Here is a 17,733-nt window from a genome sequence, read left to right as displayed (position 1 = left end):
AGAACAGACTACTGACATTATGGACCAACATTAACTAAGGTAGAACAGACTACTGACATTATGGACCAACATTAACTAAGGTAGAACAGACTACTGACATTATGGACCAACATTAACTAAGGTAAAACAGACTACTGACATTATGGATCAACATTAACTAAGGTAAAACAGACTACTGACATTATGGATCAACATTAACTAAGGTAGAACACACTACTGACATTATGGATCAACATTAACTAAGGTAGAACAGACTACTGACATTATGGATCAACATTAACTAAGGTAGAACAGACTACTGACATTATGGACCAACATTAACTAAGGTAGAACAGACTACTGACATTATGGATCAACATTAACTAAGGTAGAACAGACTACTGACATTATGGACCAACATTAACTAAGGTAGAACAGACTACTGACATTATGGATCAACATTAACTAAGGTAGAACAGACTACTGACATTATGGATCAACATTAACTAAGGTAGAACAGACTACTGACATTATGGACCAACATTAACTAAGGTAGAACAGACTACTGACATTACGGATCAACATTAACTAAGGTAAAACAGACTACTGACATTATGGACCAACATTAACTAAGGTAGAACAGACTACTGACATTACGGATCAAGATTAACTAAGGTAGAACAGACTACTGACATTACGGATCAAGATTAACTAAGGTAGAACAGACTACTGACATTATGGACCAACATTAACTAAGGTAGAACAGACTACTGACTGACCAACATTAACTAAGGTAGAACAGACTACTGACATTATGGACCAACATTAACTAAGGTAGAACAGACTACTGACATTATGGACCAACATTAACTAAGGTAGAACAGACTACTGACATTATGGACCAACATTAACTAAGGTAGAACAGACTACTGACATTATGGACCAACATTAACTAAGGTAGAACAGACTACTGACATTATGGACCAACATTAACTAAGGTAGAACAGACTACTGACATTATGGACCAACATTAACTAAGGTAGAACAGACTACTGACATTATGGATCAACATTAACTAAGGTAGAACAGACTACTGACATTACAGACCAACATTAACTAAGGTAGAACAGACTACTGACATTATGGATCAACATTAACTAAGGTAGAACAGACTACTGACATTATGGACCAACATTAACTAAGGTAGAACAGACTACTGACATTATGGATCAACATTAACTAAGGTAGAACAGACTACTGACATTATGGACCAACATTAACTAAGGTAGAACACACTACTGACATTACAGACCAACATTAACTAAGGTAGAACAGACTACTGACATTATGGATCAACATTAACTAAGGTAGAACAGACTACTGACATTATGGACCAACATTAACTAAGGTAGAACAGACTACTGACATTATGGATCAACATTAACTAAGGTAGAACAGACTACTGACATTATGGACCAACATTAACTAAGGTAGAACACACTACTGACATTACGGACCAACATTAACTAAGGTAGAACACACTACTGACATTATGGACCAACATTAACTAAGGTAGAACAGACTACTGACATTATGGACCAACATTAACTAAGGTAGAACAGACTACTGACTGATCAACATTAACTAAGGTAGAACAGACTACTGACATTACGGATCAAGATTAACTAAGGTAGAACAGACTACTGACATTATGGACCAACATTAACTAAGGTAGAACAGACTACTGACTGACCAACATTAACTAAGGTAGAACAGACTACTGACATTATGGACCAACATTAACTAAGGTAGAACAGACTACTGACATTATGGACCAACATTAACTAAGGTAGAACAGACTACTGACATTATGGACCAACATTAACTAAGGTAGAACAGACTACTGACATTATGGACCAACATTAACTAAGGTAGAACAGACTACTGACATTATGGATCAACATTAACTAAGGTAGAACAGACTACTGACATTATGGACCAACATTAACTAAGGTAAAACAGACTACTGACATTACGGATCAACATTAACTAAGGTAGAACAGACTACTGACATTATGGATCAACATTAACTAAGGTAGAACAGACTACTGACATTATGGACCAACATTAACTAAGGTAGAACAGACTACTGACATTATGGATCAACATTAACTAAGGTAGAACAGACTACTGACATTATGGACCAACATTAACTAAGGTAGAACAGACTACTGACATTATGGATCAACATTAACTAAGGTAGAACAGACTACTGACATTATGGACCAACATTAACTAAGGTAAAACAGACTACTGACATTACGGATCAACATTAACTAAGGTAGAACAGACTACTGACATTATGGATCAACATTAACTAAGGTAGAACAGACTACTGACTGATCAACATTAACTAAGGTAGAACAGACTACTGACATTATGGACCAACATTAACTAAGGTAGAACAGACTACTGACATTATGGACCAACATTAACTAAGGTAGAACAGACTACTGGCATTACGGACCAACATTAACTAAGGTAGAACAGACTACTGACATTATGGATCAACATTAACTAAGGTAGAACAGACTACTGACTGATCAACATTAACTAAGGTAGAACAGACTACTGACTGATCAACATTAACTAAGGTAGAACAGACTACTGACATTATGGACCAACATTAACTAAGGTAGAACAGACTACTGACATTATGGATCAACATTAACTAAGGTAGAACAGACTACTGACATTATGGACCAACATTAACTAAGGTAGAACAGACTACTGACATTATGGACCAACATTAACTAAGGTAGAACAGACTACTGACATTATGGACCAACATTAACTAAGGTAGAACAGACTACTGACATTATGGACCAACATTAACTAAGGTAGAACAGACTACTGACATTATGGACCAACATTAACTAAGGTAAAACAGACTACTGACATTATGGATCAACATTAACTAAGGTAAAACAGACTACTGACATTATGGATCAACATTAACTAAGGTAGAACACACTACTGACATTATGGATCAACATTAACTAAGGTAGAACAGACTACTGACATTATGGATCAACATTAACTAAGGTAGAACAGACTACTGACATTATGGACCAACATTAACTAAGGTAGAACAGACTACTGACATTATGGATCAACATTAACTAAGGTAGAACAGACTACTGACATTATGGACCAACATTAACTAAGGTAGAACAGACTACTGACATTATGGATCAACATTAACTAAGGTAGAACAGACTACTGACATTATGGATCAACATTAACTAAGGTAGAACAGACTACTGACATTATGGACCAACATTAACTAAGGTAGAACAGACTACTGACATTACGGATCAACATTAACTAAGGTAAAACAGACTACTGACATTATGGACCAACATTAACTAAGGTAGAACAGACTACTGACTGATCAACATTAACTAAGGTAGAACAGACTACTGACATTACGGATCAAGATTAACTAAGGTAGAACAGACTACTGACATTATGGACCAACATTAACTAAGGTAGAACAGACTACTGACTGACCAACATTAACTAAGGTAGAACAGACTACTGACATTATGGATCAACATTAACTAAGGTAGAACAGACTACTGACATTATGGATCAACATTAACTAAGGTAGAACAGACTACTGACATTATGGACCAACATTAACTAAGGTAGAACAGACTACTGACATTATGGACCAACATTAACTAAGGTAGAACAGACTACTGACATTATGGACCAACATTAACTAAGGTAGAACAGACTACTGACATTATGGACCAACATTAACTAAGGTAGAACAGACTACTGACTGATCAACATTAACTAAGGTAGAACAGACTACTGACATTATGGATCAACATTAACTAAGATAGAACAGACTACTGACATTATGGATCAACATTAACTAAGGTAGAACAGACTACTGACATTATGGATCAACATTAACTAAGGTAGAACAGACTACTGACATTATGGACCAACATTAACTAAGGTAGAACAGACTACTGACTGATCAACATTAACTAAGGTAGAACAGACTACTGACATTATGGATCAACATTAACTAAGGTAGAACAGACTACTGACTGATCAACATTAACTAAGGTAGAACAGACTACTGACATTATGGACCAACATTAACTAAGGTAGAACAGACTACTGACATTATGGACCAACATTAACTAAGGTAGAACAGACTACTGACATTATGGACCAACATTAACTAAGGTAGAACAGACTACTGACATTATGGACCAACATTAACTAAGGTAGAACAGACTACTGACATTATGGACCAACATTAACTAAGGTAGAACAGACTACTGACATTATGGACCAACATTAACTAAGGTAGAACAGACTACTGACATTATGGATCAACATTAACTAAGGTAGAACAGACTACTGACATTACAGACCAACATTAACTAAGGTAGAACAGACTACTGACATTATGGATCAACATTAACTAAGGTAGAACAGACTACTGACATTATGGACCAACATTAACTAAGGTAGAACAGACTACTGACATTATGGATCAACATTAACTAAGGTAGAACAGACTACTGACATTATGGACCAACATTAACTAAGGTAGAACACACTACTGACATTACAGACCAACATTAACTAAGGTAGAACAGACTACTGACATTATGGATCAACATTAACTAAGGTAGAACAGACTACTGACATTATGGACCAACATTAACTAAGGTAGAACAGACTACTGACATTATGGATCAACATTAACTAAGGTAGAACAGACTACTGACATTATGGACCAACATTAACTAAGGTAGAACACACTACTGACATTACGGACCAACATTAACTAAGGTAGAACACACTACTGACATTATGGACCAACATTAACTAAGGTAGAACAGACTACTGACATTATGGACCAACATTAACTAAGGTAGAACAGACTACTGACTGATCAACATTAACTAAGGTAGAACAGACTACTGACATTACGGATCAAGATTAACTAAGGTAGAACAGACTACTGACATTATGGACCAACATTAACTAAGGTAGAACAGACTACTGACTGACCAACATTAACTAAGGTAGAACAGACTACTGACATTATGGATCAACATTAACTAAGGTAGAACAGACTACTGACATTATGGATCAACATTAACTAAGGTAGAACAGACTACTGACATTATGGACCAACATTAACTAAGGTAGAACAGACTACTGACATTATGGACCAACATTAACTAAGGTAGAACAGACTACTGACATTATGGACCAACATTAACTAAGGTAGAACAGACTACTGACATTATGGACCAACATTAACTAAGGTAGAACAGACTACTGACATTATGGACCAACATTAACTAAGGTAGAACAGACTACTGACATTATGGACCAACATTAACTAAGGTAGAACAGACTACTGACATTATGGATCAACATTAACTAAGGTAGAACAGATTACTGACATTATGGACCAACATTAACTAAGGTAGAACAGACTACTGACATTATGGACCAACATTAACTAAGGTAGAACAGACTACTGACATTATGGACCAACATTAACTAAGGTAGAACAGACTACTGACATTATGGATCAACATTAACTAAGGTAGAACAGATTACTGACATTATGGACCAACATTAACTAAGGTAGAACAGACTACTGACATTATGGACCAACATTAACTAAGGTAGAACAGACTACTGACATTATGGACCAACATTAACTAAGGTAGAACAGACTACTGACATTATGGACCAACATTAACTAAGGTAGAACAGACTACTGACATTATGGATCAACATTAACTAAGGTAGAACAGACTACTGACATTATGGATCAACATTAACTAAGGTAGAACAGACTACTGACATTATGGATCAACATTAACTAAGGTAGAACAGACTACTGACATTATGGACCAACATTAACTAAGGTAGAACAGACTACTGACATTATGGATCAACATTAACTAAGGTAGAACAGACTACTGACATTATGGACCAACATTAACTAAGGTAGAACAGACTACTGACATTATGGACCAACATTAACTAAGGTAGAACAGACTACTGACATTATGGACCAACATTAACTAAGGTAGAACAGACTACTGACATTACGGACCAACATTAACTAAGGTAGAACAGACTACTGACATTATGGACCAACATTAACTAAGGTAGAACAGACTACTGACTGATCAACATTAACTAAGATAGAACAGACTACTGACATTACGGACCAACATTAACTAAGGTAGAACAGACTACTGACATTATGGATCAACATTAACTAAGGTAGAACAGACTACTGACATTATGGACCAACATTAACTAAGGTAGAACAGACTACTGACATTATGGACCAACATTAACTAAGGTAGAACAGACTACTGACATTACAGACCAACATTAACTAAGGTAGAACAGACTACTGACATTATGGATCAACATTAACTAAGGTAGAACAGACTACTGACTGATCAACATTAACTAAGATAGAACAGACTACTGACATTATGGACCAACATTAACTAAGGTAGAACAGACTACTGGCATTATGGATCAACATTAACTAAGGTAGAACAGACTACTGACATTATGGATCAACATTAACTAAGGTAGAACAGACTACTGACATTATGGATCAACATTAACTAAGGTAGAACAGACTACTGACATTATGGACCAACATTAACTAAGGTAGAACAGACTACTGACATTACGGATCAACATTAACTAAGGTAAAACAGACTACTGACATTACAGACCAACATTAACTAAGGTAGAACAGACTACTGACATTACAGACCAACATTAACTAAGGTAGAACAGACTACTGACATTATGGACCAACATTAACTAAGGTAGAACAGACTACTGACATTATGGACCAACATTAACTAAGGTAGAACAGACTACTGACATTATGGACCAACATTAACTAAGGTAGAACAGACTACTGACTGATCAACATTAACTAAGGTAGAACAGACTACTGACATTATGGATCAACATTAACTAAGATAGAACAGACTACTGACATTATGGATCAACATTAACTAAGGTAGAACAGACTACTGACATTATGGATCAACATTAACTAAGGTAGAACAGACTACTGACATTATGGACCAACATTAACTAAGGTAGAACAGACTACTGACTGATCAACATTAACTAAGGTAGAACAGACTACTGACATTATGGATCAACATTAACTAAGGTAGAACAGACTACTGACTGATCAACATTAACTAAGGTAGAACAGACTACTGACATTACGGACCAACATTAACTAAGGTAGAACAGACTACTGACATTATGGACCAACATTAACTAAGGTAGAACAGACTACTGACATTATGGACCAACATTAACTAAGGTAGAACAGACTACTGACATTATGGACCAACATTAACTAAGGTAGAACAGACTACTGACATTATGGACCAACATTAACTAAGGTAGAACAGACTACTGACATTATGGATCAACATTAACTAAGGTAGAACAGACTACTGACATTACAGACCAACATTAACTAAGGTAGAACAGACTACTGACATTATGGACCAACATTAACTAAGGTAGAACAGACTACTGACATTACGGACCAACATTAACTAAGGTAGAACAGACTACTGACATTATGGACCAACATTAACTAAGGTAGAACAGACTACTGACATTATGGACCAACATTAACTAAGGTAGAACACACTACTGACATTACGGACCAACATTAACTAAGGTAGAACACACTACTGACATTATGGACCAACATTAACTAAGGTAGAACAGACTACTGACATTATGGACCAACATTAACTAAGGTAGAACAGACTACTGACATTATGGACCAACATTAACTAAGGTAGAACAGACTACTGACTGATCAACATTAACTAAGGTAGAACAGACTACTGACATTACGGATCAAGATTAACTAAGGTAGAACAGACTACTGACATTATGGACCAACATTAACTAAGGTAGAACAGACTACTGACTGACCAACATTAACTAAGGTAGAACAGACTACTGACATTATGGATCAACATTAACTAAGGTAGAACAGACTACTGACATTATGGACCAACATTAACTAAGGTAGAACAGACTACTGACATTATGGATCAACATTAACTAAGGTAGAACAGACTACTGACATTATGGACCAACATTAACTAAGGTAGAACACACTACTGACATTACAGACCAACATTAACTAAGGTAGAACAGACTACTGACATTATGGATCAACATTAACTAAGGTAGAACAGACTACTGACATTATGGACCAACATTAACTAAGGTAGAACAGACTACTGACATTATGGATCAACATTAACTAAGGTAGAACAGACTACTGACATTATGGACCAACATTAACTAAGGTAGAACACACTACTGACATTACGGACCAACATTAACTAAGGTAGAACACACTACTGACATTATGGACCAACATTAACTAAGGTAGAACAGACTACTGACATTATGGACCAACATTAACTAAGGTAGAACAGACTACTGACTGATCAACATTAACTAAGGTAGAACAGACTACTGACATTACGGATCAAGATTAACTAAGGTAGAACAGACTACTGACATTATGGACCAACATTAACTAAGGTAGAACAGACTACTGACTGACCAACATTAACTAAGGTAGAACAGACTACTGACATTATGGATCAACATTAACTAAGGTAGAACAGACTACTGACATTATGGATCAACATTAACTAAGGTAGAACAGACTACTGACATTATGGACCAACATTAACTAAGGTAGAACAGACTACTGACATTATGGACCAACATTAACTAAGGTAGAACAGACTACTGACATTATGGACCAACATTAACTAAGGTAGAACAGACTACTGACATTATGGACCAACATTAACTAAGGTAGAACAGACTACTGACATTATGGACCAACATTAACTAAGGTAGAACAGACTACTGACATTATGGACCAACATTAACTAAGGTAGAACAGACTACTGACATTATGGATCAACATTAACTAAGGTAGAACAGATTACTGACATTATGGACCAACATTAACTAAGGTAGAACAGACTACTGACATTATGGACCAACATTAACTAAGGTAGAACAGACTACTGACATTATGGACCAACATTAACTAAGGTAGAACAGACTACTGACATTATGGATCAACATTAACTAAGGTAGAACAGATTACTGACATTATGGACCAACATTAACTAAGGTAGAACAGACTACTGACATTATGGACCAACATTAACTAAGGTAGAACAGACTACTGACATTATGGACCAACATTAACTAAGGTAGAACAGACTACTGACATTATGGACCAACATTAACTAAGGTAGAACAGACTACTGACATTATGGATCAACATTAACTAAGGTAGAACAGACTACTGACATTATGGATCAACATTAACTAAGGTAGAACAGACTACTGACATTATGGATCAACATTAACTAAGGTAGAACAGACTACTGACATTATGGACCAACATTAACTAAGGTAGAACAGACTACTGACATTATGGATCAACATTAACTAAGGTAGAACAGACTACTGACATTATGGACCAACATTAACTAAGGTAGAACAGACTACTGACATTATGGACCAACATTAACTAAGGTAGAACAGACTACTGACATTATGGACCAACATTAACTAAGGTAGAACAGACTACTGACATTACGGACCAACATTAACTAAGGTAGAACAGACTACTGACATTATGGACCAACATTAACTAAGGTAGAACAGACTACTGACTGATCAACATTAACTAAGATAGAACAGACTACTGACATTACGGACCAACATTAACTAAGGTAGAACAGACTACTGACATTATGGATCAACATTAACTAAGGTAGAACAGACTACTGACATTATGGACCAACATTAACTAAGGTAGAACAGACTACTGACATTATGGACCAACATTAACTAAGGTAGAACAGACTACTGACATTACAGACCAACATTAACTAAGGTAGAACAGACTACTGACATTATGGATCAACATTAACTAAGGTAGAACAGACTACTGACTGATCAACATTAACTAAGATAGAACAGACTACTGACATTATGGACCAACATTAACTAAGGTAGAACAGACTACTGGCATTATGGATCAACATTAACTAAGGTAGAACAGACTACTGACATTATGGATCAACATTAACTAAGGTAGAACAGACTACTGACATTATGGATCAACATTAACTAAGGTAGAACAGACTACTGACATTATGGACCAACATTAACTAAGGTAGAACAGACTACTGACATTACGGATCAACATTAACTAAGGTAAAACAGACTACTGACATTACAGACCAACATTAACTAAGGTAGAACAGACTACTGACATTACAGACCAACATTAACTAAGGTAGAACAGACTACTGACATTATGGACCAACATTAACTAAGGTAGAACAGACTACTGACATTATGGACCAACATTAACTAAGGTAGAACAGACTACTGACATTATGGACCAACATTAACTAAGGTAGAACAGACTACTGACTGATCAACATTAACTAAGGTAGAACAGACTACTGACATTATGGATCAACATTAACTAAGATAGAACAGACTACTGACATTATGGATCAACATTAACTAAGGTAGAACAGACTACTGACATTATGGATCAACATTAACTAAGGTAGAACAGACTACTGACATTATGGACCAACATTAACTAAGGTAGAACAGACTACTGACTGATCAACATTAACTAAGGTAGAACAGACTACTGACATTATGGATCAACATTAACTAAGGTAGAACAGACTACTGACTGATCAACATTAACTAAGGTAGAACAGACTACTGACATTATGGACCAACATTAACTAAGGTAGAACAGACTACTGACATTATGGACCAACATTAACTAAGGTAGAACAGACTACTGACATTATGGACCAACATTAACTAAGGTAGAACAGACTACTGACATTATGGACCAACATTAACTAAGGTAGAACAGACTACTGACATTATGGACCAACATTAACTAAGGTAGAACAGACTACTGACATTATGGACCAACATTAACTAAGGTAGAACAGACTACTGACATTATGGATCAACATTAACTAAGGTAGAACAGACTACTGACATTACAGACCAACATTAACTAAGGTAGAACAGACTACTGACATTATGGACCAACATTAACTAAGGTAGAACAGACTACTGACATTACGGACCAACATTAACTAAGGTAGAACAGACTACTGACATTATGGACCAACATTAACTAAGGTAGAACAGACTACTGACATTATGGACCAACATTAACTAAGGTAGAACACACTACTGACATTACGGACCAACATTAACTAAGGTAGAACACACTACTGACATTATGGACCAACATTAACTAAGGTAGAACAGACTACTGACATTATGGACCAACATTAACTAAGGTAGAACAGACTACTGACATTATGGACCAACATTAACTAAGGTAGAACAGACTACTGACTGATCAACATTAACTAAGGTAGAACAGACTACTGACATTACGGATCAAGATTAACTAAGGTAGAACAGACTACTGACATTATGGACCAACATTAACTAAGGTAGAACAGACTACTGACTGACCAACATTAACTAAGGTAGAACAGACTACTGACATTATGGATCAACATTAACTAAGGTAGAACAGACTACTGACATTATGGATCAACATTAACTAAGGTAGAACAGACTACTGACATTATGGATCAACATTAACTAAGGTAGAACAGACTACTGACATTATGGATCAACATTAACTAAGGTAGAACAGACTACTGACTGACCAACATTAACTAAGGTAGAACAGACTACTGACATTATGGATCAACATTAACTAAGGTAGAACAGACTACTGACATTATGGATCAACATTAACTAAGGTAGAACAGACTACTGACATTATGGACAAACATTAACTAAGGTAGAACAGACTACTGACATTACGGATCAACATTAACTAAGGTAGAACAGACTACTGACATTATGGATCAACATTAACTAAGGTAGAACAGACTACTGACATTATGGACCAACATTAACTAAGGTAGAACAGACTACTGACATTATGGACCAACATTAACTAAGGTAGAACAGACTACTGACATTATGGACCAACATTAACTAAGGTAGAACAGACTACTGACATTATGGACCAACATTAACTAAGGTAGAACAGACTACTGACATTATGGACCAACATTAACTAAGGTAGAACAGACTACTGACATTATGGATCAACATTAACTAAGGTAGAACAGATTACTGACATTATGGACCAACATTAACTAAGGTAGAACAGACTACTGACATTATGGACCAACATTAACTAAGGTAGAACAGACTACTGACATTATGGATCAACATTAACTAAGGTAGAACAGACTACTGACATTATGGACCAACATTAACTAAGGTAGAACAGACTACTGACATTATGGACCAACATTAACTAAGGTAGAACAGACTACTGACATTATGGACCAACATTAACTAAGGTAGAACAGACTACTGACATTATGGATCAACATTAACTAAGGTAGAACAGACTACTGACATTATGGACCAACATTAACTAAGGTAGAACAGACTACTGACATTATGGATCAACATTAACTAAGGTAGAACAGACTACTGACATTATGGATCAACATTAACTAAGGTAGAACAGACTACTCACATTATGGACCAACATTAACTAAGGTAGAACAGACTACTGACATTATGGATCAACATTAACTAAGGTAGAACAGACTACTGACATTATGGACCAACATTAACTAAGGTAGAACAGACTACTGACATTATGGATCAACATTAACTAAGGTAGAACAGACTACTGACATTATGGATCAACATTAACTAAGGTAGAACAGACTACTGACATTATGGACCAACATTAACTAAGGTAGAACAGACTACTGACATTATGGACCAACATTAACTAAGGTAGAACAGACTACTGACATTACGGACCAACATTAACTAAGGTAGAACAGACTACTGACATTATGGACCAACATTAACTAAGGTAGAACAGACTACTGACTGATCAACATTAACTAAGATAGAACAGACTACTGACATTACGGACCAACATTAACTAAGGTAGAACAGACTACTGACATTATGGATCAACATTAACTAAGGTAGAACAGACTACTGACATTATGGACCAACATTAACTAAGGTAGAACAGACTACTGACATTATGGACCAACATTAACTAAGGTAGAACAGACTACTGACATTACAGACCAACATTAACTAAGGTAGAACAGACTACTGACATTATGGATCAACATTAACTAAGGTAGAACAGACTACTGACTGATCAACATTAACTAAGATAGAACAGACTACTGACATTATGGACCAACATTAACTAAGGTAGAACAGACTACTGGCATTATGGATCAACATTAACTAAGGTAGAACAGACTACTGACATTATGGATCAACATTAACTAAGGTAGAACAGACTACTGACATTATGGATCAACATTAACTAAGGTAGAACAGACTACTGACATTATGGACCAACATTAACTAAGGTAGAACAGACTACTGACATTATGGACCAACATTAACTAAGGTAGAACAGACTACTGACATTATGGATCAACATTAACTAAGGTAGAACAGACTACTGACATTATGGATCAACATTAACTAAGGTAGAACAGACTACTGACATTATGGATCAACATTAACTAAGGTAGAACAGACTACTGACATTATGGATCAACATTAACTAAGGTAGAACAGACTACTGACATTATGGATCAACATTAACTAAGGTAGAACAGACTACTGACATTATGGATCAACATTAACTAAGGTAGAACAGACTACTGACTGATCAACATTAACTAAGGTAGAACAGACTACTGACTGATCAACATTAACTAAGGTAGAACAGACTACTGACATTATGGATCAACATTAACTAAGGTAGAACAGACTACTGACTGATCAACATTAACTAAGGTAGAACAGACTACTGACATTATGGATCAACATTAACTAAGGTAGAACAGACTACTGACATTATGGATCAACATTAACTAAGGTAGAACAGACTACTGACTGATCAACATTAACTAAGGTAGAACAGACTACTGACATTATGGATCAACATTAACTAAGGTAGAACAGACTACTGACTGATCAACATTAACTAAGGTAGAACAGACTACTGACATTATGGACCAACATTAACTAAGGTAGAACAGACTACTGACTGACCAACATTAACTAAGGTAGAACAGACTACTGACATTATGGACCAACATTAACTAAGGTAGAACAGACTACTGACATTATGGACCAACATTAACTAAGGTAGAACAGACTACTGACATTACGGATCAACATTAACTAAGGTAAAACAGACTACTGACATTACAGACCAACATTAACTAAGGTAGAACAGACTACTGACATTATGGACCAACATTAACTAAGGTAGAACAGACTACTGACATTATGGACCAACATTAACTAAGGTAGAACAGACTACTGACATTATGGACCAACATTAACTAAGGTAGAACAGACTACTGACATTATGGACCAACATTAACTAAGGTAGAACAGACTACTGGCATTACGGACCAACATTAACTAAGGTAGAACAGACTACTGACATTATGGATCAACATTAACTAAGGTAGAACAGACTACTGACTGATCAACATTAACTAAGGTAGAACAGACTACTGACATTATGGATCAACATTAACTAAGGTAGAACAGACTACTGACTGATCAACATTAACTAAGGTAGAACAGACTACTGACATTATGGATCAACATTAACTAAGGTAGAACAGACTACTGACTGATCAACATTAACTAAGGTAGAACAGACTACTGACATTATGGACCAACATTAACTAAGGTAGAACAGACTACTGACATTATGGACCAACATTAACTAAGGTAGAACAGACTACTGACATTATGGACCAACATTAACTAAGGTAGAACAGACTACTGACATTATGGACCAACATTAACTAAGGTAGAACAGACTACTGACATTATGGATCAACATTAACTAAGGTAGAACAGACTACTGACATTATGGACCAACATTAACTAAGGTAGAACAGACTACTGACATTATGGACCAACATTAACTAAGGTAGAACAGACTACTGACATTATGGATCAACATTAACTAAGGTAGAACAGACTACTGACATTATGGATCAACATTAACTAAGGTAGAACAGACTACTGACATTATGGACCAACATTAACTAAGGTAGAACAGACTACTGACATTATGGACCAACATTAACTAAGGTAGAACAGACTACTGACATTATGGATCAACATTAACTAAGGTAGAACAGACTACTGACATTATGGACCAACATTAACTAAGGTAGAACAGACTACTGACATTATGGACCAACATTAACTAAGGTAGAACAGACTACTGACATTATGGACCAACATTAACTAAGGTAGAACAGACTACTGACATTATGGACCAACATTAACTAAGGTAGAACAGACTAATGACATTATGGATCAACATTAACTAAGGTAGAACAGACTACTGACATTATGGACCAACATTAACTAAGGTAGAACAGACTACTGACATTATGGACCAACATTAACTAAGGTAGAACAGACTACTGGCATTACGGACCAACATTAACTAAGGTAGAACAGACTACTGACATTATGGATCAACATTAACTAAGGTAGAACAGACTACTGACTGATCAACATTAACTAAGGTAGAACAGACTACTGACTGATCAACATTAACTAAGGTAGAACAGACTACTGACATTATGGACCAACATTAACTAAGGTAGAACAGACTACTGACATTATGGACCAACATTAACTAAGGTAGAACAGACTACTGGCATTACGGACCAACATTAACTAAGGTAGAACAGACTACTGACATTATGGACCAACATTAACTAAGGTAGAACAGACTACTGACATTATGGATCAACATTAACTAAGGTAGAACAGACTACTGACATTATGGACCAACATTAACTAAGGTAGAACAGACTACTGACATTATGGATCAACATTAACTAAGGTAGAACAGACTACTGACTGATCAACATTAACTAAGGTAGAACAGACTACTGACTGATCAACATTAACTAAGGTAGAACAGACTACTGACATTATCAACATTAACTAAGGTAGAACAGACTACTGACATTATGGATCAACATTAACTAAGGTAGTTCCTGGGACAACATCCTGGTCACAAGGTCATGTGACATTCAGGGTGTGTACTAAACAGCACCCAAATCCCTATACAACCTATTGTCATAAATAGTGCACTATAAAGGGGAATAGGGTGCCATTGAGGACACAATGGCACTCAGTGTGTCCTTATGTAGAGTCTTCATAATGCTGCTCAGTGTGTCCTTATGTAGAGTCTTCATAATGCTACTCAGTGTGTACTCATGTAGAGTCTTCATAATGCTGTGTGCTCTGCTCTCTCTGGGTCAATGTTTGAGTTTGTCAGGTGACGGTATCTGGGTATTAACTAGAGGGAAATGGCCCGTTTTCTATTAGTCTCAGTTGTATATAGTCATGCTCTGTGTGCACAGAGACAGAAGGGAGTGAATGGAGGTATGGAGAGATGCAGCGAGAGAGCTACACAAAGAGTGAGGCATTGTGAGCGATCGAGGGCTCCCAGCGGTGTACAGTACTGCATCTCAGTGCTTGAGGCGTCACTAGAGACACCCTGGTTCGATTACAGGCTGTACCCCGGTCTGTGACCAGCGGAAAAACACTGACTCTGTGACGGCGAGATACACCTGCTGAGGTTACGACACTCTCTCTCTCTCTCTCTCTCTCAACTTTTTCTCTCTCAACCGCGTCTAATAGACGCTACAACTTGCCTGCTATTCGGTCATAGATACGAGGTTATCTGTAGGGTATGTTGCATCTGTATATTTCGAAACCACACACAAGCACACACGCACCCGCGGGCGCGCATACAGATACTCACACACGTACACCTGTTGCTGCTGCATACTAGCGGGAGGTTTCGGCTTACCTGAGTTCCTTGTACACGGTAGAACGGGTGAGGGGAGGCAGCCTCGACCGGTCAGACTATCCAGAATCCACCTGAACGACAGGTTGAAAAATAGATAAATAATAAATTCTGTAAAAAGTGTCCGTGTTAAATGGAGGTGCGGGTTAGCTGCTGTGGTGCGGCTCCGGTCCAGATGCGTCTAGTAACGACTGGTCGAAGACAGTCTATCTCCGGTCCAACTCCGACTGGCCTGCTCTGGGGCGGGACTTAGCGCTGGGCTAGCCTGCCTCCGAAGTGAAGGGAGTGGCAGAGAGAGAGAGAGAGAGAGAGAGAGAGAGAGAGAGAGAGAGAGAGAGAGAGAGAGAGAGAGAGAGAGAGAGAGAGAGAGAGAGAGAGAGAGAGACTGTACTCTCTGTTTAGGGCCAGATTGCATTCTAGTTTGCTCTGTTTTTTTGTAAATTCTTTCCAAATTCTTTGTCATGTAATTCTCTTTCTATTTTCTCGTGGTTTGGTTGGGTCTTTCCCATGCCAATGAAGCCCTTTCAATTGAGAGTGATTACAACACTGTACATAGCCATTATATGACATGTTTA

General features: G+C 36.8%; 1 protein-coding gene across 2 annotated transcripts in view; it reads right to left on the bottom strand.

Annotated features, from left to right (window-relative positions):
* The window catches only part of ugt8 (UDP glycosyltransferase 8), a 183,681-nt gene extending 166,270 nt beyond the window's left edge, over nucleotides 1–17,411 (bottom strand). For both annotated transcript variants that reach the window (XR_011675812.1, XM_071408500.1), the window contains exon 1: nucleotides 17,162–17,411. The gene's annotated coding sequence lies outside the window, so the exon portion shown is untranslated. The remainder of the gene's footprint in view (nucleotides 1–17,161) is intronic.
* Nucleotides 17,412–17,733: the final 322 nt, after the last annotated feature.

Source organism: Salvelinus alpinus, chromosome 6 (assembly GCF_045679555.1).
Source record: "Salvelinus alpinus chromosome 6, SLU_Salpinus.1, whole genome shotgun sequence".
Taxonomy (NCBI): domain Eukaryota; kingdom Metazoa; phylum Chordata; class Actinopteri; order Salmoniformes; family Salmonidae; genus Salvelinus; species Salvelinus alpinus.
Note: the sequence above shows the minus strand (reverse complement) of the source record. Positions and strands in the feature narration are given on the sequence as shown.